Below are 9,514 nucleotides of genomic sequence, written 5' to 3'. Positions count from 1 at the left end.
TGATGCCGATTTGGAAGCAAACTTACACATTGAAGAAGTCGAACTTGGAATATCCCCTCCAAACGAAGAAGGCGAAGATGATGAAGAAGAGATGGCAATGTAGTTTATTTTTAAACTTTATTTCAATTATCGTAAACTTTGTTTCAATTATCGAACTTGGAAGTTTTTAAGTATTTGAATTTATCGAACTTGAAAGTTTTTAAGTATTTGAATTTATCGAACTTGGAAGTATTTAAGTATTTCAATTATCGTAAACTTTGTTGCAATTGATGACGATGTAATTTTAATAATATTATAATCGGTTTTTTTATAACCGTTTTTAAAAAAACCGGGTTTTTTCAAACCGAAACCGGTTACACCGGTTAGGATATCCGGCCCTCCAAACCGGTTAAAATCTGAACCGGTTATTTTATAAACCGATTTGTTGTCTATGAAAAAAAAACTGTATCGGATAAAAACCGATCCGGATCGGATTGAAAATCGGCTTCTGTGCATGTCTAATTGCAAATATGACTTACATCTATTATTATTATTTTTTCTGACAAATCTTAATTTTAGCTTTGACGGAAAAAAGGAAAATATTTTTAGTGGGTTTAGAACTTATGATCTAAATATGAAAAAAAAAATGAAAAAAATAAAGGTGAATAATAGTGAGTTTCTTTTTTTTTTTTTTTAAATAAACATGTACCCTCCAGCCATACTAATAATTTGGACAATGTGACCTAACAATACCTGTCTCTATTGCAAGACAGTCTGCATCACATGTTGTTCTGCTCCACGATAAATTCTCTGATCAATATCTTTTCCTTTATTTATATATTTTTAATTAAGTAAAATGTTATTACATTCTCAAGATAAATGTCAGGATTAAAACCACATAACACAACAACATTTGATCAATAATTCACGTCTCCTGTACACAAAACCCTAAATTTTGGGTTTTCCATTTTATTTTTTTCATGGGAGTAGTTTTACATTAATCAGTAACAAGAGACTCAACCATGTGCGTCAACTCGAGTACAAACAGCTCTCCGTTATTTGTACGTTACTGTAAGAATCTTACCAAAAATGAGGGTCAGCAACATGAATGAATCCACTCTTTTTACATTAGTAAAAAAAAATTGAAGTCTAACAAACAATAGGTGAGATGACGATGATATATGAACAAATGGGATGATAACGAGGGAAAAACAAATATTAAAAAAGAACCCCTCCCCCAAAACAAATACTAAACCAAAGATTACCCTGCTCTGGACTGAGCATTGTATGCTTCGTCGGCACTGGCAAGACGATTCAGAAACATAGACCACTCCATTTTGCACCTTTTTCTAACCTGTTAATGCAAACTTTTCATATGTTAAGACAAGAGCCAACAGAACAAGTTTGAATATTAAGATACGTAACATACCCCTCGCCTACGACATTTCCCATACTTGGTTATGCCCTGAAATCATAACAATGAGATAGGTTACCATCAAGAAGGCAGGCCATTTCCATGACAAACATGAACTCCAGTCCAGTGTATGTAATGTAATGTAGCACATAAACATAAACTCCAGTCCCGTGTATGTAATGTAGGACATATTTAAACTCTTCTTTGAGGATTCGTACAAATATTCCAACCAAGTAATCATCTCAAGGGTTGGATTGGAGCAACATAAAAGGAAGCTAACACAATCTAGCGTAACATAGCCAAATTATCGATGGTAACTCGCCTGCTTCAAAAGAAGAGGATTGTCTTGACGACTAACCAACTGTGAATCTACGATGCCAATTTTTTCGTGTGCAGGCTGTGGAGAAGAAACATGATTCTTATTATTGTGTTTCATGGAGAGAGCAGTCAATAACCAGAAACAAAAAGCTCTTATAGGAGGCTAAAATCAACGCATCTTCTGAGAGCAAAGTCCAATCCCCATCCATGCACCAGATCATTCTATAACAACATAACGCTTTGTTAAGCATTTTGTGTGAGCTACGATTACATGTTTTAAAGCAAATTCCATGAAATCCGTAAGCATACTTTACCTGAATCATATACCATACACATCGTCAAGCTTCCAGAGAAAATACAGGCGCTGTAGTTTCCACAAAACTGAGAGAAAACAGACAATGTTAAATGCACCAATATAGAAGTGCATCAGAGGCAGTGCGAGAGAGGGAGCATACGCGGCACATGGTGGAAAATGTTGATCGAGACACCAGCCCGGTATCTCAGTGGTAACCCTGTTGAACCGATTTTGAAATGAACAAAAATGGGAGTTTTGTTTTTATGATTGTCAAGAGAGAAAGTAAGCATACTTGTGAACTTCTAGGTCATCTCTCCTTTTTGTCATCTGCCATGTCAGTCCATCATCGGGATCCACACCCGGTTGTGAGATTTCCAAACCATGTTTCTTCACTAGTTCTATGTATCTGGGCAGAGAATATTAGGGAGAAGCATGTTCATGTTGAAAATTAAGTAAAAAAGTATACACAAACCTCAGTGCATTAAAGTGTTCCACTCCCAGATTTTCATCCCATATGAAAATATATTCGTAAGCAGAAACAACAACTGGGTGCAAAAACCTTTTTTCATACCACCTAAAACATACAAATACATATGAACATGAAAATGTGCATGTTTAAAATCATCGGACTACTGTATAACTTACCATTTTGTTTGTTGCTTCACACTAACATGGATTGCTCTCTTCGACCACTTGAATCGGTCCCATTCATTTGTTCGGCCATCATAATGAAAAATTAAAATTTGGAAATCCTCAGAGAACTACCTCAACAACATGTAGGCATACAAGAGTCTCAGAAACTTTGAAATCAGAATTGTAAAAGGAAAAAATGAACATTAAAGAGCAAAAGAGGGATAGCTCTCATTGTCGAACCTTTCTGACACATGCATCAATGTTATTAATCTGATCAATACCAACAGAAAATGTTGCTAAATACTTTGGTTTCCTCTTCAGGTCCTGCAGATTTAAAGACAATTATTACAAGACAGATGTACATTTTAGCATATTCCGAGGTGTATGTTTGGAAACTGACAATGACTGTAAATATTGTGCATCATACCAGAGTAGGCAAACCCCATAATCTGTGAAGAAAAAGATCAGATTTTGGAACAACAATCCGAGGAGGTAATCTCGCAACCCGAGGATTTCTGTGAATACGTTTCTTGGTAAAACAAAAACAAACAAACAAAAAATTAATAAACTGGTACATTTCCGTGATGTAATCGAGAACAAAGAACACTGGTACAGACAAGATGCTGGAAAACACGGATGATATAACTCGTTACCATCGGTGGCGGTGGGGTAATATTGCCTGCAGCTGTTTTAGGGGACTTGACTGCAAAGAATACGTGATCATTAGATACTGCTGCTTCAGCAGATGATCTATGGCTTGAAGGTAAGTAATTCTGCAGGTATTGAGGGGAAAAAAATCATATGAACGATTGATCTAATGCAGCATCGGTATATATAAATGAAGGGAAACGTACAATGTAACGGGAAAAGAATGGTAATGAAATACCAATTAAGAATCCAACAAGAAGTCCAAGAATTGTTGTGAAAACGAACAGGGCACTCTCTCGAGTTCTCTTAAGAACTCCACTGTCAATGCATTGAAAAATGGTTTAGCAATGAACATAAAGCATGCAGTAAGGCTCAAAACAATGATTAATAAGTTAACAGAAATGGTAACCTGCGTTGAATGGTGGCCTTATCAGTAAGCGCTGTTTTGCTTTATTTAAAGCGTAAATGCCCACAACAAGACTTATCTCCCATAAGCACCTTGAGGAGAAAATGGTTGAGCCAATTCCCTTGAACTTCTTGATCTGCTACGTTAAAAAGAATTCCTCTCACCACATTCAACAACATAAACCAATGTTTAAACGACAAAACAAATTTTCAATTTACGTATAAAAGTACATATTTTTCTTCTAATCAAAATAGAAAACTAAGAAAAACAAACCAACCTTATAAAATTTGTCATCTACCAATTGTTTTAAAATATTAAAAACTCAGAATAATCTAAATTTCACAGACAGAAAATATTAGGGTTAGAAACTTGCCTGGTGATTAGTTTGGTGTTCTGTCAGAGAGAGACAAGCCCAAAAAAAAATATAAAATTTTACGAAGAAAGACAAACACAGAGGAAGTAGAGATTTGTTGTGTTATTAATACGAAATAGTAGAAAATATTTTGATATTTACAAAATTCTAATATTAAATTGTGTAACTTTGAAAATGAATAATATCAAAATTCACCGCTCATGTTATATATAAATTTGACATTAGGTATGAACTTAAATAAGAATCAATCATATCTAATATTTATTAATTGAAATTAAAACGAATTTAAATTGAAGTTTTTTTTTGGTACAATGAAAGTTTGCATTACATTTCAGGGATAAAACTTAAACTTTGATATGATAATACAAAATTTTGACAATTTACTGATTTGTTGTTAGTTTTTAAATATATAAATACTCAACCAATTTTAATGAGTGATATTGATAATTGATGTAAAATTTAAACTGAGATGATGGTTCCATCCATGTTTGTTCTTAATTAGCGGTACATGTTTCGATGAAGGCACATAGGAGAAACAATATCTCCATCCATCCCTCCAATGCTACCGCCGACTCCTCCATCCATGATGGCTCCTCTAAGAGTTCAACCACCACCTCTTCCGAGACCTCGATTATGGGTTATACTGTAAATTGCGTTATGTGAAAGTTAGGGACTGTTTGTTTACTTTAGAACGATTAAGCGTTGAATGATTCAAATGTTAAATGATTCAAAGTTTCTATATGAATTAACTCTAAATGTGACATGTTGTTTGATAATAACTCTGAATGATTCAAAACACTGTTTTGCTGAATCAATCAGCACTGAATCATTCAAAAGTACGAAACAAACACGCTAAATACTGAACTGTTCTATTAAGAGGTAAACAAACAGCCGCTTAATTTTTTTATTTTTCTTTTGTTTTTATTAAATAAATAAATAAAAGAATGTACGGATCATGGGTGTCTGCCAAAAGTACGCATCATCATACACATAATTAAAAGAAAACAATACTTTTATCTGAAACCTAGTTTCCCTCTAGCCTATATAAATAATGTCGTACATAAATTATTTACGTTTGAGAATATAATAATTTTAAATAAATTGGCTTTTGGTAGTTAAAAGAAAATTTATTCTTTAAATAGTTATGTCTTCAGATTATATGTTACTAATCATTAAAAAATTTATGAATAGATAGTACCCATTTAATCTCTAAACTATTAATAAAATTAATTAATTTTAATTTTAATTTTAATTTTCCCTACTAAAACGTACATCTTTAACTTATTTGATTCCACATATGATTCAGATTTTTGATATTATGAATAAAATAAATTAAAAATTTTACTCTTATAATTCATTATGTAACACTTAATTCAATTTAACTAATTAAAAAATTAAATATAGATAATTATTAAAATATCTTATTCTCTATGTGTAGACACTAATTTTTTAAAACATTTTTGAAAATATTTTTTTGAAAATATAATATATAGTTTTTAGAAAACAATTTTTTAAAACATATAATATATATATATATATTTAAAAAAAATCGGTTTTCGAATATAAATATATATATATATATATATATTATAGTTTTGAAAATATATTATATAGTTTTGAAAATATTTTTTGAAAATATATTATATAGTTTTGAAAACATTTTTTGAAAATGTATATAATATAGTTTTGGAAATTTTTTGAAAATATAATATATAGTTTTAAAAATGATTTTTATTTTTATTTTTATATTATATTAATCTTATTTATTTTTTTCTTTTATTAACATTTTTTTCTTTTTTCTGAATTTTTTGGTCCAATGTTAGTCCAACGAGTCCGGGTTCGGGTCAAAGAATGAAGTCCAACCTAGTCTGCAAGCCTGACCCAGCAAGCAGACCCGGTGGGAGGCCCAAGTGTGCAAGCCCAGTATAAGGGTTAGAATGTTCCAAACCCTAAGGGGGTGTTTGGTTCAAGGATTATGGGATTCTCATGGGATGAGAATCCCACATTCCCATGTTTGGTTAGCTGGGAATCTCATTCCCGGTAATGTTTTATTACCAATAGTAGATTTTTTGGGGTATATTACCGGGAATGTCATTACCTCCCTTCCCTTAGGTATTGTTGAGTTAATCGATTGACGGAATCGGCCAAGAGGGGGGTGAATTGGCAATAAAAATTTCTGTGGAAGCTTTTGCAGAAAATTGAAAAGATTTGCACAGCGATTTAGAGTGGTTCGACTTTCTCAACCAAAGTCTACGTCCACTACCTTAGCTATCCACACTAAGGATTTTCCACAAATTCACTAATTTGTCTTTCTTTTGAGGACAAAGAGTAACCTTACAAACCCTCAAGAATTATACCCCAAATTCTTGAGAAAACTCCCTCCCAAAGAGAACAATACAAATTTGCAAACTTACAAGGAAACCCTCACAAGGTTGATTGTTTGCACAATTCTAGAACAAAGAAAAGAACACTCAAAGATGAATACAATTGAGTACAAAAGTGTTCTTGAAAGCAAAATGAATATTGAATGAAGAATAGGCTTAAAATGCTCAAACTTGAGGTTTGATGCTTTATCTTTGATTCTCTCTTAATTCTAGTTGCTTAATGTTTCTTATTGTTGATCAATGGCTTCAGAACTTGTTTAAATACCCCTTGAATCAATTCTGAACGTTGGTAATAATTAGTGGGGATAATAGAGCCGTTTAAGTGTGAAAACAATTAATTTTCTGGGTGGAGCGTATCATGCATCGATGCATGATGGAGGATGCATCGATGCATGATGGAGGATGCATCGGTGCATCAGTGTAAAATTCAAATATTTTGACCGTTGGAACACTTGATGCATCGGTGCACCAAGTGTGCATCGATGCATGAAATGCATTCGATGTTTGAAAAATAGCCTGGTGCATCGATGCATGGCTTGTGCATCGATGCATCAAATGCATTCGATGTTTTGAAAGTATTCAGAGTGCATCGATGCATGGAGAGTGCATCGGTGCATGGAATGCATTCGATGTTCAATTAATTCATCGATGCATGGACTGATGCATCGGTGCATGCCTTTGAATAATTGATTTAAGGCTTGTTTTTGGTTCGAAATACTTTGTGAAAATTGTTTCAAAAATAGTTTAAGTACAAATCACAATTTTACACATTTAGTAAGGATTAAAATTGATCTTGAAAACTTGGAGTAATAATTTGATATTCGGTTAATTGAATCGAATATAAATTTGTAAAATCATTTGTAAAATCTTAAAATTCATTTAACTTAATTTGTTATATCGAAATATCAAAAATGTTTTCAACAATCTCCCCCTTTTTGATATAACAAAACATTTAAGTAATTTTAAGATTTGTTTAAGAAATTATTTTTGAAATCGATTTTGAAAAACTTACTCCCCCTTACTATAGCACATCTTAAATTTTCTCCCCCTTTTTGTTAAATCAAAAAGACTCTATAAAACGATTTAAACAAGGTTTTTGAAAGACATTAGCCAATTGATTTAATAATTGTAAGCTGCTAAGATTACAATCAAAAGAGAGATTAGCCATTAGTCTCATAAACAATATTCATAATAAAATGTGAAATGGCATAATTGGTCATAAATTTCTAATCATGCAAAAATAAGAAAAATTCAAGCAATCCAAATATATAAAGATTAAGTTCAAACATTCAAGCATCCAAATATCCAAACCAACATAAACATTCAAATCAAAAAGTTTAACAATCCAAGTTCTTTAAAGTTTAAAACCAAATATCATCAAATAACGTTTAATCATCCATAGCGGAATCGGGAGGAGGAGGAGGATAATGAGCTCTAACTTCAAGAGTAAGAGCATCCATACGATCACGCATCTCCCTATGAATTTCAGTAATCGTGGACTCAATAGAGGCAAAACACAGAACAAACGACTCTAGAAAAGATCAGAAATAAGGTGGCGTTTGATCATCTTGCCGAGCTGGTTCCGGTGCAGGCTCATCATCTGGTACTTCCTCGTCAATATCTCTCATAAGCCTTTGAAGCTCTGGATCATCGTCAGCGTCAGGAGCTGGAGGAGGAGGAGGAGCACGAGAAGAACTAGGAGCAGCTCGAGAAGAACTAGCTCCCGGAGTTTGCTTCCCGGGACGAAAAGACCAAAGACCGGTACGATCATCTTGAATCCAATCCGCTTTCTTTAAGGATGTGAGGTTGATTTGATTTTGGAGAGGGATAGGAGTGTCGAGAGAAACGTTTAAGCCAAGTTTGATAAACAGGTTACTAAGTAGACAACCGTAGGCTAAGGTTTCAACATGTTTTGAGGGGACAATATTAACAATGTCTACTAATTGGCTGAAGATAATTTGTGGAAGATTTATTTTGATTTTATTTTTAATGCAGTACATCCACAACAAATCCCTATTACGAAGAGTGGAGTAACGACCGGCCGATGGCCTAAACCACCAAGAAATAATGAAGTGAAGAAAACGGTCATGATGAATTCGAAGGGAACTGATACTCGCTTGAGGAATATAGGGATAATTCACTTTTTCTTTTTCATCAAAAACACCATCATCATCTAACCCGAATGTAGAAGCAATAGTTGCGGAATCAACAACAATGTATTGTCCTAAAAGGTAGGATCTAATACCGATGGTTCCACATTAGGTTTCATTTTGAATACATACCACATTTGAATAAAAAATACGGACAAGTTGATGAAAAATGATGGGTTGAAGAGTAAAGAGTTTATCAAACTTCCACCTTTTAAGAGTCGGGAGGTATTCAAATTCAATTTTGTTCATGGCTTGAAGCGAGGGAATACGTTCTTCCCTAATTCTATAGGATTAGAAAGACTCAATATATCTATTTAAAAGGTCGTTTCTACGACGCTCTGGCATATTGAAACAAACACTCAATAAGCCATTAGGAGCTTGAGGATGGGGATTACGTTGAGGAGGAATGGGATTGGAATGTTGAGGAACGGGAGGACGGTTTTGGTGAGATCGACTAGAGGATGACCTAGGGCATTTAGGATTTAACATGGTAAGGGAAATCGGAAAAGGAATATCACCTGCAAGTTTTAAAACACATGTATGCACAACAATTAATCCCAAAACTCAAATGAGTCCTCAATAATTCAAGGTTCTCTAACATAATCCTAATGGGCAAAGTTTTGAAAATTATTTAAAATAATATCATAATATATATAGTTTTCATGAAAACAACACAATTAAATCAAAATATCACTTAATTTTCGAAAATCAATATTTTTTTTTAATTCGAAATTAAATTTTTTGAAAATTTATGTGTTTTTGATGAAATTCGTTGTAGAAACTAGTTTAGAATCATCATATAGCCAATGCCCGATAATTATTTCAAACTAGAACTAATCTAAACTAGTCCTAAGTTCAAAAATTTAATGAAATAGAGTTTTTGTGAAAATACCTTGAAAAATTTGGATTGAGGG

The 9,514-nt window shown here is 33.1% G+C and overlaps 1 pseudogene; it reads right to left on the bottom strand.

The window, feature by feature from the left end:
• Positions 1 to 1,240: 1,240 nt before the first annotated feature.
• LOC120141265 lies at positions 1,241 to 4,651 on the bottom strand (annotated as a pseudogene).
• Between the last annotated feature and the right edge of the window lie 4,863 nt (positions 4,652 to 9,514).

The sequence above is a fragment of the Hibiscus syriacus genome, unplaced genomic scaffold, assembly GCF_006381635.1.
Source record: "Hibiscus syriacus cultivar Baekdansim isolate YM2019G1 unplaced genomic scaffold, ASM638163v2 tig00002237_pilon, whole genome shotgun sequence".
Classification (NCBI taxonomy): Eukaryota; Viridiplantae; Streptophyta; class Magnoliopsida; order Malvales; family Malvaceae; genus Hibiscus; species Hibiscus syriacus.
The sequence above is the reverse complement of the archived record's forward strand: the minus strand, read 5'-3'. Positions and strand labels throughout refer to the sequence as shown.